The 6,429-nt window shown below is 36.0% G+C and overlaps 1 pseudogene; it reads left to right on the top strand.

The window, feature by feature from the left end:
- The first annotated feature begins 715 nt into the window (after window positions 1-715).
- LOC109374575 (S1 RNA-binding domain-containing protein 1-like) lies at window positions 716-2,065 on the top strand (annotated as a pseudogene).
- Window positions 2,066-6,429: the final 4,364 nt, after the last annotated feature.

Here is a 6,429-nt window from a genome sequence, read left to right as displayed (position 1 = left end):
ACTGGACTTGGAGCTGAGCTTGTTGCACCCTCCACAACTAAGATTCAAGGGAAACATCTTGGCTGTTCCCCTTTCCCAGTTCCCCAACACTGTTCCCCTCCCCCAATTCCCCAATAAAATATTTTTTAAAATAAATAAATAAAATTAATAAAATAAAATATTTAGTGATTTATTTATTCATCTTATAGTTGTTAAATTTCAATTGTTTCTAATCGTTAATATATTATGCAACTATCCTTATACCATTAGTTTTTCCCACCTTTGGAATAAGTAAATAAAACACATTGTTTGTGCAATCCATTAAACTAAAAGTTTTAAAAATCATAATATTAAAGACAGAACTCATTAAATTTTGAGAACATACTATATAAAACAATAATAATATGTGCCAGGCAATGTTCTAAAGGATTTACATGTATTAACTATTAATCCTTAGAACAATATCATATAGGTGGGACACCACTTTTATAAATAAAGAAATCAAAGCACAGAAAAATAAAGCAACTTCCTAAGGTCACACAGATAATATATGAAAGACTTGATATTCCATCTCAGGCCATCTGGTGCCAGAGTACACCTCTCAACAGTTATACTGCACTGCCTCTCTGACTAGTGTAAAATAAAAAGATTAGATTAAGATACAGGACTAAAAACAAAATTACAGGAAATACAAGAAAAAGAAGAAAGGGAGAGAGAGAAAAATCTATGTAAAACAATGCTGGATAAAATTGCAGGAGACCTCTACATTTGGAGTCTCAGAGGAATGCTCCTCCCTTCCTCTGCCACCTTTACTAGCCAAAGCTGCAGCACAGTGGTGACTGGACATGGAACTGCCTGCTGGGAAACAGAAGCTCACTTTGCTGACCTGATAATGAAAAATTACTTTGCACCACTGGATGTTGTTTACTGTTTTGATGCCTATGAATCGTTGGCCTTCAGAACTAAGAACCAAGTATCATCAGTGAAACAGGAACATCCATGTACAGTGTCAGCCCTGAAGCTAACAAAGAGATGCCAGGACTGGACCCTAATTTGAGAAGTGAAGTTTCCATAGCAAGTCGTGTACAAGATCCATTAGCTGAGCTCGTCAAAATCAAGCCAAAGCACATTGGAGTTGGAGTGTATCAGTACGATGTATTCCAGACTTTACTCAAGGCAACACTGGACAGTGTTGTGGAAGAATGTGTCAGCTTTGTGGGAGTGGATATTAACATCTGTTCAGAAGTTTTGTTAAGGCACATTGTGGGACTCAATGCCAACTGAGCCAAAAGTATTATTGAATGGCAAGAGGAAAACAGGTCCGTCATCAACCAAGAACAGCTGAAAAAAGTAAAAGGACTGGGTCCAAAGTCTTTCCAGCAGTGTGCTGGCTTTATCAGAATCAATCAGGATTATATTCAAACATTTTGCAGTCAGCACACTGAATCTGCAGGCCTCATTCAAGGAGTTTCTGTGACAGTTCCAGCAGGTGTTGAGGTCACAAATAGAAGCAGGGCAAGAAGAAGAGCAAAACCACAGTGAATGCTGTACTAAAGCCAAATCCTTTGGACCAAACTTGTATCCACCCAGAATCGTATGACATGGCAAAGGGGTTTTTATCATTCATTGGAGGAACACTGTCTGAGACTGGAAAGCCTGAAATGCAGCAAAAAATAAATTCATTCCTTAAAAAGGAATGAATAAAGAAAATTTCAGAAAGATTGCAAACAACAGTACACACCTTACAGATCATCATAGGTGGTCTCAGCCAGCCTGAAAGCTTTGACTTTCAGACAGGTTTTGATAAACCTAATTTCAAGAGAAGCATAGTCTGTTTGGAAGACCTGCGGGTTGGCACAGTTTTTACAGGCTGAGTTGAGAATGCCACTTTGTTTGAAATTTTTGTGGATATAGGGGTGGGGAAAGCAGGGCTGATTCCCATATGAAATGAACAGCAGCAAAACTTTCTAAAATGAAAAAGAGAAGGAGTTTTCAACTGGGCCCTGGAGAAAAGGTGGAAATAAAAGTACTCAACATTGACATCCCCTGATCTGGGATTACTCTGGACCTGATTCGGGTGTTGTAAGTGTCCCAATGAATGCCAAACACTTATTTTATGTTCTCATTTCTACAGCTTGGCAAGAATAATTCAGATGTTTGGGAATTCTAGATAGCTGAGGAGAAAGAACACACTTAATAACAGAAGTATTTTCCAAACACTTTCCTAATTTTCCTTCTAGATAAGCAGAAAACTAATGGTTTGATTTCTTCTCCCTTAAAGAAACCAACTAGTAGCATCCTTATGTTGCTTTATGTAGTAATTATTTTGTGACCAAAATTTTATTTTCTGTAATTCTTCTTTGACTCCTTTTGCATTTTGTATAACAAATTATTTCACTTCTACTTGCCAACTTGCCTTGCTGGACTTCTTTGGAATTGTCTTGATTTTAATTGTACAATGTTTCTTGACATAGTAGCCCTGGCAGTGTTTAATGCTCCCTATTTATAGACTTTTAAAATCAGGCCTTTTGGATTTGGTTCATGATTTTTCCTTGACAAGCAAACCAAAAAATATGAGTAGAACAGATTCTGATGTGTTTATAACCATCAAATGAATGGCTTCAGACATTTCTCAGAAGGATATATGTACCAATCCCTTCAATAAAGTTTTGTCGCCAATAATAATAATAATAATAATAATAATAATAATAATAAGAAGAAGAAGAAGAAGAAGAAGAAGAAGAAGAAGAAGAAGAAGAAGAAAGAAGGGAAAAAAGAGAAGTGGAAGGGAGAGAGGTAAGGAGGGAGAGAGGAAAAGAGGGAGGGCAGAAAAAGTAAAGGAAGGAAAAACAGAAACAGAAATCCATAAGAGTGCTAGAAAACAAGAAACAGGCATTAATGGATAAGAACTTGTGGGGAATTCATGAACACTGAGGCCATGATATGAATCTCATCCTGTGGAGCAGATGGAGAAAAAAGGGAGGAAAAAAAGAAAGGGGGGGGGGAGAGAGCGATTGCAGCAACATTCAGCAGTTGGCTTAGACCAGAGCTTTAAACCTGAAACATGCCCTATGAAGAGAGTGAACTAACTGCCTCAAGAAGATTGCTAACATGGAATAAATACCTGAGAGAGAGGGAAGTATATCTCAAGAACATCTGGATCATCATAACAAGCATTAAAGAGAAAGAAATAAAAGAAGAAGCTTTTACCCAGAGTGAGAATACCACACAGTCAAGTAAAGATAGCTTTACTTGGTCCTTTGGGATCCTCGGGTTACCTGTGTCATGCCCACAACCCTAAAGGGAAGCTGCCATCCACACATTTTACTCACCTTACTGATCTGTCTGAAATCAGCTTTCTCACTCAAGGCAGAAGCCACTGGGAAAATTGACCTACAAATCACAGAGAAACTCACACCACCAACGTGAAGGGGAGTGGAGAGACCCACCAGATGGAACAATTGATCCTAAAAAGTCTAAATTTATGCATTATTCTCTCTAATCTATTTTCTAACTTTTAGAAAATAGATTAGAGAGAATAATGCATAAAAAAGAACCTATCTACGAAAAACGTAACAGAAAAAATAAATTAAAATGTTACCATCACCTGGGGGTAATGGAACTCTTCCATAACTGAATTGTGGTAATGGTTAAATGACTGTGTGCTTCAGTCAAAATTCATAGAACTAGAGGCTAACAGGAGCAAATATTACACTATGCAAATTTTACTCAATAAACATGACCTTAAAATACTTTTAAATATGTTTGCATATTTAAAAAAATTAAGACAGCTAAGCGAAAAAAGATGGCACAAGTAAATTAAATTAGTAATCTGAAAGACAGAGTAAAAGGACAGAGTCAAATCTTCTCCATGAACATAAAATTTTTTAAAAAGTGAAGGAAAATATGAGAAAATATTTTACAAGGTGGGAAGGATAAATCAATACTCAAAAATGCTTTTAGTAGGGGAGTTTCAGAAGGAAAAAAAATGTAGAGATGGGGAAAAATAAGAATAATATTTCTCCCAGCTAAAAACAGGTGTAAGTCCTTAAGTTCAAATGACTAGTCAAATATCAAATGGGATAAGTAATCAAAGACCATCACCTACACACATCCGTTTGAAATAAAAGAACTTAAAAGACAAATAAAACTCATAATAGCTATAGTTAGGATAGAATATGGGGGCACAAGAATCAAGCTGGCATCAGAATTCTTATTGGGAATTAGGTTGCTATTAAAGAATATTATCTTCATAGTTCTGAGGGAAAATGCAAGGTTTCTCCACTGGAAATGCACTATGTTCCCTTTTCTATACTTTATAGAAACCAGTCACTACATCCATCTCACTTCTCCTGGAGGGAGAAGTATTAAATATACAGACATATATTAAAAGTAGTACAGTAAAGAATAAATATTTTGAAGTAGGCACATTGAAGGTATGCAAATATTCTGTTTCCTCTAAAAGGTTCAGGCTAGGTCTTCAGCTCTTCTTCAAGTACATCCTGGTACTCACCATAGTTTTCCCCCAAGATGGCAGCACACGTTTCCCCTCCTTCACATCCCTGTCTAAACTAACACAGACCACCCTCATTTCTCTTACCACCTTCATTTTTATATTAGCATTAACTGACCTTATATTACATAATTGCCTCTTGTATATTATTTGCCCCCCAACCAGAATGTAAATTCCATAAGAAAGGGATTTTATTTATGTTCTTCAGTGCTCCATAGACTGTCTATATAGAGCCTGAAAAGTATTTGCTGAATGAAAATTAGTACAAATTCAACCAAAGGATTATAAGATTGTAATTTATATTTAACTTAACTAATGTTTCTTGTCCTAAAAATCTTAGCCTATTATTCAGCCAACATGTAATTGAATACTTAAAATAAGGAGGAGGTACATGGAGGGAGAAAGAGAAAAATCAAGATGAATAAAGTATAACACTTACTCTTTCTCACTATTGTTTATAAATGCACAGACCTTCTTAATGTCTTGCGGTTTTAGGTCATAATGAACAAAATTCTGAATGCTATTGGAACAAAGAATAAACAACTAATAAGTCTCCCTATATAAGTCAGGAATGATATCATGTGTGGAGTAACCATTTTAGTTTTGTCTTAAAAATGAATTAGTCACTTAAAGATGAGATCAGGGTGTTCTAAATGGAAGAGGAAAACTATAAACAGTATAAGCAAGCATGGAGTCTTGAAGGAAGTCAATGAAGAATTGGTATGATGGGGGTCCGAGCCAGATCATGGGTGAGCAACCTGCGTAGTTGTACACGGCCCTGCTCTCAAAAGGACCCCTTGTTTGATTTAATTTTCTGCTGTCACTGGTTTGCAACACTTGATAATTTTATCTTCAAACATGTGTTTTATAAATGAAATACAATAGGATGATGGAGTATGCACCTGAGCAGAGAAGACCTGCGTTGTTCCTTGACTCATTGGCAGACTGTTTACAATGTCCCATGAGAATTCCTGTGGACCCATCACATGTGAGAGTTCTGTGAAATTCAAAGGGAGAACAGGGTAAGAATGGAAAGTCTACCACTCAGTAAGTGGATGTACTGAGAGCCCAGATTGACCATGCTTTCCATTTGAACCAGAACTTGCTTAGAACACAAAAGGAAGGCATGCTATGAAACTTGAACAGCCAAGAAACCCTACCATATCCAATCTTTAAAAATTTTTAAAGATTTTTATTAAAATATAGCTAAGATACCATATTATATTAGTTACAGGTGTATACCATCATTATTCAACATTTACATATGTAAAGAAGTAATCACCATGATAACTCCACCAACCAACAAAATGTCCCAGGCTACCATAATACTATTGACTATATTCCCTATGCTTTATGTTACATCCGCATGACTTTTTTTTTAATTAAAGTTTATTGGGGTGACAATAGTTAGTAAAGTTACATAGGTTTCAGATGTACAATTCTGTAATACATCATCTATATATCACATTGTGTGTTCACCACCCAGAGTCAGCTCTCCTTCCATCACCATATATTTGATCCCCTTTACCCTCATCTACCACCCTCCTCCCCTCTTACCCTCTGGTAACCACTAAACTATTGTCTGTGTCTATGAGTTTTTGTTTCTTCATTTGTTAGTCTTGTTTCTTTGTTGTTTTCAGTTTCACATATCAGTGAAATCATGTGGTTCTTGACTTTTTCTGTCTGACTTATTTCGCTTAGCATAATAATCTCAAGATCCATCCATGTTGTCACAAATGGCAGTGTTTCACCTTTTCTTCTAGAAGAATAGTATTCCATTGTGTATATATACCATTATGTTTATATACCACATTTTCTTTATCCAATCATCTATTGAAAGACACTTAAGTTGTTTCCATATTTTGACCACTGTAAAAGCTGCAATGAACATCAGAGCACATATATCTTTATGAATAAGTGTTTTCAGATTTTTTGGG

The sequence above is a fragment of the Hipposideros armiger genome, unplaced genomic scaffold (genome assembly GCF_001890085.2).
Source record: "Hipposideros armiger isolate ML-2016 unplaced genomic scaffold, ASM189008v1 scaffold_836, whole genome shotgun sequence".
In the NCBI taxonomy this organism is placed as follows: domain Eukaryota; kingdom Metazoa; phylum Chordata; class Mammalia; order Chiroptera; family Hipposideridae; genus Hipposideros; species Hipposideros armiger.
The sequence above is the reverse complement of the archived record's forward strand: the minus strand, read 5'-3'. Positions and strand labels throughout refer to the sequence as shown.